Here is a 13479-nt window from a genome sequence, read left to right as displayed (position 1 = left end):
TAAGAAAGATTTTTCTTAACTTGTTTTAAAAAATGGATATGCATGCTTGAAACATGTTAAAGATGCAAATGACCTATGGATCCAAACCTTTTATTGAGAATAACATTAAATCCCCAAGTGAACGTGCGGTGGGAAATTTACATGAGTCAAACAAGCCATTATTTTGATCATTTACAAAAAGCTGACCTAACGATCATAAATGATTGAAAAGTGATTTATCATGAGAAACGGACTATATTTTTGTAAGGAATGACTTATGGATTGGGAGTCAACACTCAATTAAAATTCCCCTGCCTCCCCCTTTTCCTGACAATTGCAGAACCTGATATTTAAAAACTAAAAAGAGTTTACAATCCCAAAAAATTACAGACACATTTTTGAATTATATCTCATTAAAATTTGTGCATTGTGCATTTCCTTTTAGATATACATTTTTTTCTTAAATCAAAACTTGAGTTTTCACTTTCTCTTCATCTCGTAAAAAAAAGAGATAAAAGGCAATTATATCTCAACAAAATGAAATTTTTAGAGTTTGTGTATGGAAAGAATTTAAAGCAATAACAAATGTAAGTAAATAAAATTTATTCACTCACCAAAAATGAACCTAAAAGTTTTGATATTTACCCGAGTCAAACAAGTCATTATTTTGCCCATATACAAAAAGCTCACCTATTGATCAAAGATGATTGTAAAGTGATTTATCATGCGTAACAACTATATTTTTGTAAGAATGACTTATGGAGAGGGAGTCAACACTCAGTTAAAAATCACCCGCCTCCTCCTTTTCCCGACGTTCGCAGAACCAGATATATAAAAACTAAAAAGAGTTTACAATCCATAAAAATTACAAACACCTTTTGGAATTATCTCTCCCTAAATTTGTGCATTGTGCATTTCCTTTTAAGATGTGTACTTTTTTCTTAAAAAAAAAACTTGATTTTTCACTTTTCCTTCATCTTGTAAAAGAAAAAATAGAAAAAAGGGAAATAAAATTTATGTATGGAAAGAATTTAAGGAAAAATAATATTAGTAAAGAAAATGTTTTCACACACCACAAATGAACACAAAAGTTTTGTTATCCAAGTTTGGGAAAATTCCACTAGTTCAACCCTAATTGCTCGAAAATTTAAAAGAAAGAGATTTTTCAACACATGTTTTAAAAAATGGATATTCATGCTAGAAACATGTTAAAGATGCAAATGACCTTTGGATCCAAACCTTATAATGAGAATAACTTTAAATTCCCAAGTGAACGTGCGGTGGGATATTTACCCAAGTCAGACAAGCCCTTAGTTTGCCCATTTACAAAAAGCTGACCTAATGATCATAGATGATTCTGAAGTTATTTATCGTGCGTAAGGGGCTATATTTTTGTAAGCAATGACTTATGGATTGGGAGTCAACACTCTGTTAAAAATCTCCCCCATCCCCCTTTTCCCGACGATTGTAGAACTTGATATATAAAAAACAAAAAAGAGTTTATAATCCCTAAAAATTACAGGCACTTTTTGGAATTAATTCTCTCTACATTTGTGCATTGTGCATTTCCATTTTGTATGTATACTTTTTTATTAAATCAAAACTTGAGTTTTCACTTCCCCTTCATCTCATAAAAAAAGAAAAAAAAAAGGCAAATAGATCACAACAAAAAGAAAATTTTAGAATTTATGTATGGAAAGAATTTAAAGCAATAACAATTGGAAGTAAATAAAATTTATTCACACATCACAAATGAACCAAAAAGTTTTGTTAACCAAATTTGGGAAATTTCACTAGTTCAACCCTAATAGCTCGGAATTTTGTAAGAAAGAGATTTTTTTACACATGTTTTTAAAAAAGAATATCCATGCTTGAAACATGTTAAAGATTCAAATGACCTATGGATCCAAACCTTTTAAAAAGAATAACTTTAAAATCTCAAATGAACGTGCAGTGGGATATTTTCCCGACTCAAACAAGCCGTTATTTTGCCCATTTAAAAAAAGCTGACGTAATGATCATAGACGATTGTAAAGTGATTTATCATGCGTAACGGGCTACATTTTTTTAAGAAATGACTTATGGATTAGGATTCAACACTCAATTAAAAATCCCCCGCTTGCCCCTTTTCCCGACAATTCCAAAACCCGATATATAAAAACTAAAAAGAGTTTACAATCCCTAAAAATTACAAAAACTTTATGGAATTTTCTCTCTCTAAATTTTTGCATTTTGCATTTCCATTTTAGATGTATAATTTTTTCTTAAATCAAAACTTGAATTTTCACTTTCCCTTCATCTCATATACAAAAAAAGAGATAAAAGGCAAAGAGATCACAACAAAATGAAAATTTTAGAGTTTATGTATGGAAAGAATTTAAAGCAATAACAAAGTTGAGTAAAGAAAATTTATTCACACACCACAAATGAACACAAAAGTTTAGTTATCTAAGTTGGGGAAAATTCCACTAGTTCAACCATAATAGCTCGAAATTTTATAAGAAAGAGATTTTTCTACACCAGTTTTAAAAACTGGATATGCATGCTTGAAACATGTTAAAGATGAAAATGACCTATGGATCGAAACATTTTAAAGACAATAACATTAAATTCCCTTGTGAACGTGCAGTGGGATATTTACCCGAGTTTGACAAGCCATTATTTTGCCCATTTACAAAAAGCTAACCTAACTATCATAGATGATTGTAAAGTTATTTATCATGCGTAATGGGCTATATTTTTGTAAGGAATCACTTATGGATTGGGAGTCAACACTCAGTTAAAAATCCCCTCCATCCCCCTTTTCCCAACAATTCCAGAACATGATATATAAAAAACTAAAAAGAGTTTACAATTCCTAAAAATTATAGACACTATTTGAATTTATCTCTCTCTATATTTGAGCATTGTGCATTTCCATTTTAGATGTATACTTTTTTCATAAATAAAAACTAGAGTTTTCACTTTCCCTTCGTCTCGTAAAAAAAAAAAAAGAGATAAAAGGCAAATAGATCACAACAAAATGAAAATTTTAAAGTTTATGTATGGAATGAATTTAAAGCAATAACAAATCTAAGTATAGAAAATTAATTCACACACCACAAATGAACACAAAAGTTTTGTCATACAAGTTTGGGAAATTTCTCTAGTTCAACCCTAATAGCTCAAAATTTACTAAGAAAGAGATTTTTCTACACATGTTTTAAAAAATGGATATGCATGCTTGAAACATGTTAAAGATGCAAATGACCTATGGATCCAATCCTTTTAAAGAGAATAACATTAAATTCCCAAGTGAACGTGCGGTGGGATATTTACTCGTGTCAAACAACCGATTACTTTACGCATTTACAAAGAGCTGACCTAACGATAATAAATGATTATAAATTGATTTATCATGCTTAACGGGCTATATTTTGTAAGGAATGACTTATGATTTGGAATCAACACTCAGTTAAAAATCCCCCGCCTGCAACTTTTCCCAACGATTGCTCAACTTGACATGTAAAGACCAAAAAGTGTTTACAATCCCTAAAAATTACAGACACTTTTTGGAATTATCTCTCTCTACATTTGTGTATTGTGCATTTCCTTTTTAGACGTATACTTTTTTCTTAAATCAAAACCTGAGTTTTCACTTTCCCTTCATATCGTAAACAAAAAAAGAGATAAAAGGCAAATAGATCACAACAAAATGAAAATTTTAGAGTTTATGTATGGATATAATTTAAAGCAATAACAAATGTAAGTAAAGAAAACTTATTCCAACACCACAAATGAACACAAAAGTTTTGTTATCCAAGTTTGAGAAATTCCACTACTTCAACCCGAATAGCTCAAAATTTTATAAGAAAGAGATTTTTCTACAAATGTTTTAAAAAATGGATATCCATGCTTGAAACATGTTGAAGATGCAAAAGAGCTATTAATCCAAACCTTTTAAAGATAATAACATTAAATTCCCAAGTGAATGTTTGGTGGGATATTTACCCGAGTCAAAAAAGCCATTATTTTGCACATTTACAAAAGGCTGACCTAACTATCATAGATGATTATAAAGTGATTTATCATGTGTAACGGGCTATATTATTTTATGGAATGACTTAAGGATTGAGAGTCAACACTCTGTTAGAAATCCGCCGCCTCCCCGTTTTACCTCCGATTGCAGAACCTGATATATAAAAAACTAAAAAGATTTTACAATCCCTAAAAATGAAAAATAGTTTTTGGAATTATATCTTTCTACATTTATGCGTTGTACATTTCAATTTTAGCTGTACACTTTTTTCTGAAATCAAAACTTGAGTATACACGTTCCCTTCATATCGTGAACAAAAAAAGAGATAAAAGTCAAATAGATCAGTACAAAATGAAAATTTTAGAGTTTATGTATGGAAAGAATTTAAAGCAATAACAAATGTATGTAAAGAAAATTTACTCACACACCACAAATGAACACAAATGTTTTATTATCCTAGTTTGGGAAATTCCACCAGTTCAAACCTAATAGCTTGGAATTTTCTTAGAAAGAGATTTTTCTACACTTGTTTTAAAAAATGGATATGAATGCTTGACCATGTTAAAGATGCAAATGACCTATGGATACAAACCTTTTAAAGAGAATAACATTAAATACCCAAGTGAACGTGCGGTGCGATTTTTACCTAAGTCAAACAAGCAATTTTTTTGCCCAATTACAAAAAGTTGACCTAACGATCATAATTGATGGTAAAGCTATTTATCATGCGTAACAGGCTATATTGTTTTAAGGAATCACTTATAGACTGGGTGTCCACACTCGGTTAAAAATCCCCCGCCTCCCCCTTTTTTCGACGATTGCAGAACCTGATATATAAAAACTAAAAAGAGTTTACAATCCCTAAAAATTTCAGACACTTTTTGGAATTATCTCTCTCTACATTTTTGCATTCTGCATATCCTTTTTAGATGTATAATTTTTTCTTAAATCAAAACATGAGTTTTCACTTTCCCTTCATCACGTAAACAAAAAAAGAGAAAAATGGCAAATAGATCACAAAAAAATGAAAATTTTAGAGTTTATGTATGGAAAGAATTTAAAGCAATAACAAATGTAAGTAAAGAAAATTTATTCACACACAAAAAATGAACACTAAAGTTTTGTTAACCAAGTTTGGGAAATTCCACTAGTTTAACCCTGATCGCTCAGAATTTATAAGGAAGAGATTTTTCTAGACATGTTTTAAAAAATGGATATGCATGCTTCAAACATGTTAAAGATGCAAATGACCTATGAATCCAAACCTTTTAAAGATAATAAAAATAAATTCCAAAATGAATGTTTGGTGGGATATTTACCCGAGTCAAACAAGCCATTATTTTGCCAATTTTCCAAAAGCTTACCTAACAGTCGTAGATGATTGTAAAGTGATTTATCATGCGTAATGGGATATATTTTTTTAAGGCATGACTTATGGATTGGGAGTCAACACTCAGTTAAAAATCCCTCACCTCCCCATTTTCCCGACTATTGCAGAGCCTGATATATAAAAAAATAAAAAGAGTTTAGAATACCAAAAAATTACAGACAGGTTTTGGAATTATCTCTCTCTACTTTTGAGCATTGTGCATTTCCATTTTAGATGTAAAATTTTTTCTTAAATAAAAACTTGAGTTTTCACTTTCCCTTCATCTCGTAAACAAAAAAGGAGATAAATGTCAATTAGCTCACAACAAAATGAAAATTTTAGAGTTTATGTATGGAATGAATTTAAAGCAATAGAAAATGGAACTAAAGAAAATTTATTCACACACCACAAATGAACACAAAATTTTTGTTATCCTAGTTTGAAAAATTCCACTAGTTCAAACCTAATAGCTCAAAATTTTATAAGAAAGCAATTTTTCTACACATGTTTTAAAAAATGGATAAGCATGCTTGAAAAAAGTTAAAGATGCAAATGAGCTATCAATCTCAACCTTTTAATCAGAATAACAATAAATTCCAAAGTGAACGAGTGGTGGGACATTTACCCGAGTCAAACGAGCCATTATTTTGCCCAATTAAAAAAAGCTGACTTAACGATCATAGATGATTGTAAATCAATTTATAATGCGTAACATGCTATATTTTTGTAAGGAATGACTTATGGAGTGGGAGTGAACACACAATTAAAAACCCCTGCCTCCCCCTTTTCCCGATAATTGTAGAACCAGATATATAAAAACTAAAAACATAAAACTTATAGGTACTTTTTGGAATTATCGCTCTCTACATTTGTGCATTGTGCATTTCCATTTTAGATGTATACTTTTTCTTAAATCAAAACTTGAGTTTCCACTTTCCCTTCATCTCGTAAACATAAAAAGAGATAAAAGGCAAATTGATCACAACAAAATGAAAATTTAACAGTTTATGTATCGGAAGAATTTTAAAAAATAACAAAAGTAAATAAAGAAAATTTATTCACACACCACAAATGAACACAAAAGTTTTGTTATCCACGTTTAGGAAATTCCACCAGTTCAAACCTAATAGATCGGAATTTTATAAGAAATAGATTTTTCTATAAATTTTTAAAAAAAGGGATATCCATGCTTGAAACATGTTGAAGATGCAAATGACCTATTGATCCAAACTTTTTAAAGATAATAACATTAAATTCCCAAGTGAACGTTCTGTTGGATATTTACCTGAGTCAAACAAGCCATTATTTTGCACATTTACAAAAGGCTGACCTATCGATCATAAATGATTGTAAAGTCATTTATCATGCATAACGGGCTATATTTTTGTAAGGAATGACTTATGATTTGGAGTCAACACTCAGTTAAAAATCTCCCACCTCCCCCTTTTCCCGACGATTGTAGAACCTGATATATAAAAACTAAAAAGAGTTTACAATACCTAAAACTTATAGGCACTTTTAGGAATTATCTCTCTCTACATTTGTGAATTTTTCATTTCAATTTTAGATGTATACTTTTTTCTTAAATCAAAACTTGAGTGTTGACTTTCCCTTCATCTCGCCTCCCCCTTTTCCCGTCGATCGTCAAATAGATCACAATAAAATGAAAATTTTAGAGTTTATGTATGGAAATAATTTAAAGCAATAACAAATGTAAGTAAAGAAAATTTATTATCATACCACAAATGAATAGAAAAGTTTTGTTAGACAAGTTTTGGAAATTCCACTTGTTCAACCCTAATAGCTCGGAATTTTATAAGAAAGAGATTTTTTTTACACATGTTTTAAAAAATGGATATGCATACTTTAAACATGTTAAAGATGCAAATGAACTATGGATCCAATCCTTTTAATGAGAATAACATTAAATTCCCAAGTGAACTTGCGGTGGGATATTTACTCGAGTAAAACAAGTCATTATTTTGCCCAATAAAAAAAAGTTGACTTATCGATCATAGATGATTGTAAAGTGATTTATTATGCACAACAGGCTATAGTTTTGTAAGGAATGACTTATGGATTGGGCGTCAACACTCAGTTAAAAATCCCCCGCTTCCCCCTTTTTCCGACAATTGCAGAGCTTGATATTTAAAAAGTAAAATAAGTTTAAAATCCCTAAAAATTACAGTCAGTTTTTTGAATTTTCTCTCTCTACTTTTGAGCATTGTGCATTTACATTTAGATGTAAACTTTTTTCTTAAATAAAAACTTGAGTTTTCACTTTCCCTTCATCTCGTAAACAAAAAAAGAGCTAAAAGTCAATTAGATCACAGCAAAATGAAAATTTTAGAGTTTATGTATTAAATGAATTTAAAGCAATAAAAAATGGAAGTAAAGAAAATTTATTCTCACACCACAATTGAACAGAAAATTTTTGTTATCCTTGTTTGAGAAATTCACTAGCTCAACCCTAATAGCTCGAAATTTTATAAGAAAGAGATTTTTCTACACATGTTTTAAAAATGGAGTTTACAAGCCCTTTTCCCGATAATTGCAGAACTTGATATATATAAAAAAAAAAGAGTTTACAAGCCCTAAAAATTACACGCACTTTTGGAATTATCTCTCTCTACATTTTCACATTGTGCATTTCCATTTTAGGTGTATACTATTTTCTTAAATCAAAACTTGAGTTTTCATTTTCACTTCATCTCGTAACCAAAAAAAGTGATAAAAGGCAAATAGATCACAAAAAAATGAAAATTTTAGAGTTTATGTATGGAAAGAATTTAAAGCAATAACAATTGTAAGTAAAGAAAATTTATTCACACAACACAAATGAACAAAAAAAATTTGTTAACCAAATTTGGATCCTTCCACTAGTTCAACCCTAATAGCTCGGAATTTAATAAGAAAGACATTTTTCTACACATGTTTTAAAAAATGGATATGCATGCTTGAAACATGTTAAAGATTCAAATGACCTATGGATCCAAACCTTATAAAGAGAATAACATTAAATTCCCAAGTGAACGTGCGGTGGGATATTTACTCAAGTCAAACAACCAATTACTTTACGCATTTACAAAGAGCTGACCTAACGATCATAGATGATTATAAATTGATTTATCTTGCTTAACGGGCTATATTTTTGTAAGAATTCACTTATAGATTGGGAGTCAACACTCAGTTAAAAATCCCCCGCTTGCCACTTTTCCCGACGATTTCTCAACCTGACATGTAAAAACTAAAAAGCGTTTACAATCCCTAAAAATTACAGACACCTTTTGGATGTATCTCTCCATACATTTATTCTTTGCTCATTTCAATTTTAGATGTATACTTTTTTTATAAATCAAAACTTGGGTTTTCACTTTTCCTTCATGTCATAAACAAAAAAAGAGATAAAAGGAAAATTGATAATAGCTAAATGAAAATTTTACATTTTATGTATGGAAATAAATCAAGGCAATAAAAAATGTAAGTAAACAAAATTTATTCACACACCACAAATGAACACAAAAGTTTTGTTATACAAGTTTTGGAAATTTCGCTAGTTTAAGCCTAATACCTTGAAATTTAATAAGAAAAAATGGATACGCATGCTTGAAACTAGTTAAAGATGCAAATGACCTACAGATCCAAACCTTTTAAAGATAATAACATTATATTCCCAAGTGAACATGCGGTGGGATATTTACCTGAGTCAAACAAGCCATTATTTTTCCCATTTACAAAAACCTGATCTAATGATCATAGATGATTATAAAGTGATTTATCATGCGTAATGAGCTATATTTTTTGTAAGGAATGACTTATAGATTCGGACTCAAGACTCAGTTAAAAATCCCCCGCCTTCAGCTTATCCCAACGATTGCAAAATCATATATATAAAAATTGAAAAGAGTTTACAATCCCTAAAAATTACAAACACTTTTTGGAATTATCTATCTCTACATTTGTGCACTATGTGCACTTCCTTTTTTTATGTATACTTTTTTCTTCAATCAAAACTTGAGATTTCACTTTCCGTGCATCTCGTAAAAAAAAAAGATAAAAGAAAAATAGATCACAACAAAATGAAAATTATAGAGTTTATGTATGGAAATAATTTAAAGCAATAACAAATTTAAGTAAAGAAAATTTATTCTCCCCCCACAAATTAACACAAAATTTTTGTTATCCATGTTTGTCAAATTCCACTTGTTCAACCCTAATAGCTAGGAATTTTATAAGAAAGAGATTTTTCTACACATGTTTTAAAAAATTGATATGCATGCTTGAACTTGTTAAAGATGCAAATGACCTATGGATCCAAACTTTTTAAAGAGAATAACATTAAATTCACAAGTGAACGTGTGGTGGGATATTTACCCGAGTCAAACAAGCAATTACTTTACGTATTTACAAAAACCTGACCTATCAATCATAGATGATTATAAATTGATTTATCAAGCTTAACGGGATATATTTTTGTAAGGAATGACTTATGGATTGGGAGTCAACACTCAGTTAAAAATCCCCAGTCTGCCACTTTTCCCGGTAAATGTTGAACCTGAGATGTAAAAACTAAAAAGAGTTTACAATCCCAAAAATTACAGACACCTTTTCGATGTGTCTCTCCCTACATTTATACATTATGCATTTCCATTTTAGAAGTACTCTTTTTTCATAAATCAAAACTTGATTTTTCCCTTTTCCTTCATGTTGTAAACAAAAAACGAGATAAAAGGTAAATTGATCACAGCAAAATGAAAACTTTACAGTTTATATATGGAAATAAATCAAGGCAACAACAAATGTAAGAAAAGAAAATTTATTCACACACCACAAATGAACACAAAAGTTTTGTTATACAAGTTTGGGAAATTCCACTAGTTTAAGCCTAATAGCTCTGAATTTAATAAGAAAAGGATTTTCTACACATCTTTTAAAAAATGGATACGCATGCATGAAACAAGTTAAAGATGCAAATCACCTACATATCCAAACCTTTTAAAGATAATAACATTAAATTCCCAAGTGAACGTGCGGTGGGATATTTACCCGAGTCAAACAAGCCATTATTTTGCCCATTTTCAAAAACCTGACCTAATAATCATAGATGATTATAAAGTGATTTATCATGCGTAATGAGCTATATTTTTTTAAGTAATGACTTATGGAATGGGACTCAACACTCAGTTAAAAATCCCCTGCCTCCCCCTTTTCTCGACAATTGCAGAACCAGATATATAAAAACTAAAAAAAGTTTACAATCCCTAAATATTACAGACAATTTTGGAAATTATCTCTCTCTACATTTGTGCACTGTGCACTTCCATTTTTTATTTATACTTTTTTCTTGAATCAAAACTTGAGATTTCACTATTCCTGCATGTTGTAAAAAAAGAAGAAATAAAAGGTAAACAGATCACAACAAAATGAAAATTTTAGATTTTATGTATGGAAAGAATTTAAAGAAATAAAAAATTTAAGTAGAGAAAATTTATTCTCCCACCACAAATGAATAGAAAAGTTTTGTTATCCAGGTTTGGGAAATTCCACTTGTTCAACCCTAATAGCTCGGAATTTTATAAGAAAGGGATTTTTCTACACATGTTTTAAAAATTTGATATGCATGCTTGAAACATGTTAAAGATGCAAATGAGCTATGGATCCAAACCTTTAAAGAGAATAACATTAAATTCCCAAGTGAGTGCGGTGGGATATTTTGCCTGAGTCAAACAAGCAATTACTTTACGCATTTACAAAAAGCTTACCTAACAATCATAGATGATTATAAATTGATTTGTCAAGCTTAACGGGCTATATTTTTGTAAGGAATGACTTATGGATTGGGAGTCATCACTCAGGCTAAAAATCCCCTGCCTGCCACTTTTCCCGACGATTGTTGACATGTAAAAACTAAAAAGAGTTTAAAATCCCTAAAAATTACAGACAACTTTTGGATGTATCTCTCCTTACATTTATGCATTGTGCATTTCCATTTTAGATGTATACTTTTTTCTTAAATCAAAGCTTGAGGTTTCACTTTTCCTTCTTATCGTAAAGAAAAAAAGAGATAAAAGGCAAATTGATCACAACAAAATGAAAATTTTATAGTTTATGTATGGAAATAAAATCAAGGCAATAAAAAATTTATGTGAACAAAATTTATTCACACACAACAAATGAACACAAAAGTTTTTTATACAAGTTTGGGAAATTCCACTCGTTTAAGCGTAATAGCTTGGAATTTAATTAGAAAAAGATTTTTCTACACATGTTTTCAAAAATGGATACGTATGCTTGAAAAAATTTAAAGATGCAAATGACCTACAGATCCAAACGTTTTAAAGACAATAACATTAAATTCCCAAGTGAACGTGCGGTGGGATATTTACCCAAGTCAAACAAGCCATTATTTTGCCCACTTACAAAAAGTTGACCTAACGATCCTAGATGATTATAAAGTGATTTATCATGCGTAACGGGCTATATTTTTTTAAGGAATGACTTATATATTGGGAGTCAACACTTAGTTAAAAATTCTCCGCATCCCTTTTTTTCCCGACGATTGCAAAACTTGATATATAAAAACAAAAAAGAGTTTACAATGCCTAAAAATTATAGGTACATTTTAGAATTATCTCTCTCTACATTTGTGCATTGTGGATTTCCATTTTAGATGTATACTTTTTTCTTAAATAAAAACTTGAGTTTTGACTTTGCCTTCATCTCGTAAACAAAAAAAGAGATAAAAGACAAATAGATCAGAACAAAATGAAAATTTTAGAGTTTATGTATGGAAATAATTTATAGAAATAAAAAATGTTAGGAAACAAAATTTAGTCACACACCACAGATGAACACAAAAGGTTTGTTGTGCAAGTTTGGGAAATTCCAGTAGTTCAACCCTAATAGCTCGAAATTTAATAAGAAAGAGATTTTTCTACATATGTTTTAAAAAATGGATATCCTTGATTGAAACATAATAGAGATGCAAAAGACCTATGGATCCAAACATTTTAAAGATAATAACGTTAAATTGCCAAGTGAACGTTCGGTGGGTATTTACCCTAGTCAAACAAGCTATTTTTTGCCCATTTACAAAAAGTTGATGTAACGATCATAGATGATTAAAAAGTGATTTATCATGCATAACGGGCTATATTTTTTTATGGAATGACTGATGGATAGGGTGTCAACACTTAGTTAAAAATCCCCTTACTCCTCCTTTTCCCGACGATTGCAAAACTTTATATATAAAAACAAGAAAGCGTTTACAATCCCTAAAAATTACTGCCACTTTTTGGAATTATCTCTCTCTAGATTTGTGCATTGTGCATTTCCATTTTAGACGAATAAATTTTTCTTAAATCAAAACTTGAGTTTTCACTTTCCCTTCATATCGTAAAAAAAAAAGATTAAAGGCAAATAGATCACATAAAATGAAAATTTTAGAGTTTATGTATGGATATAATAAAGAAAACTTATTCCAACACCACAAATGAACACAAAAGTTTTGTTATCCAAGTTTGAGAAATTCCACTAGTTCAACCCAAATAGCTCAAAATTTTATAAGAAAGAGATTTTTCTAAAAATGTTTTAAAAAATGGATATCCATGCTTGAAACATGTTGAAGATGCAAATGACCTATTGATCCAACCTTTTTAAAGATAACAACATTAAATTCCCAAGTGAACGTTCGGTGGGATATTTACCCGAGTCAAACAAGTCATTATTTTGCACAATTACAAAGGGCTGACCTAACGATCATAGATGATTATAAAGTTATTTACCAAGTGTAACGGGCTATATTTTTTTAAAGAATGACTTATGGAATGGGAGTCAACACTTAGCTAAAAATCTCCCGCCTCCCCCTTTTCGCAACGATTGTAGAACCTGATATATAAAAACTAAAAAGAGTTTACAATCCCTACAACTTATAGACACTTTTTAGAATTATCTCTCTCTAAATTTGTGCATTGTGCATTTCAATTTTAGATGTATACTTTTTTCTTAAATCAAAACTTAAGTGTTGACTTTCCCTTCATCTCGTCAAATAAAGAAGAGATAAAAGGCAAATAGATCACAATAAAATGAAAATTTTAGAGTTTAAGTATGGAAA

This window comes from Aristolochia californica, unplaced genomic scaffold (genome assembly GCF_029961685.1).
Source record: "Aristolochia californica isolate CCGP_79_NKW_82.1479 unplaced genomic scaffold, dmAriCali1.0.hap1 SCAF_4, whole genome shotgun sequence".
NCBI classification, from domain to species: domain Eukaryota; kingdom Viridiplantae; phylum Streptophyta; class Magnoliopsida; order Piperales; family Aristolochiaceae; genus Aristolochia; species Aristolochia californica.
This window is presented reverse-complemented; position numbering follows the sequence as displayed.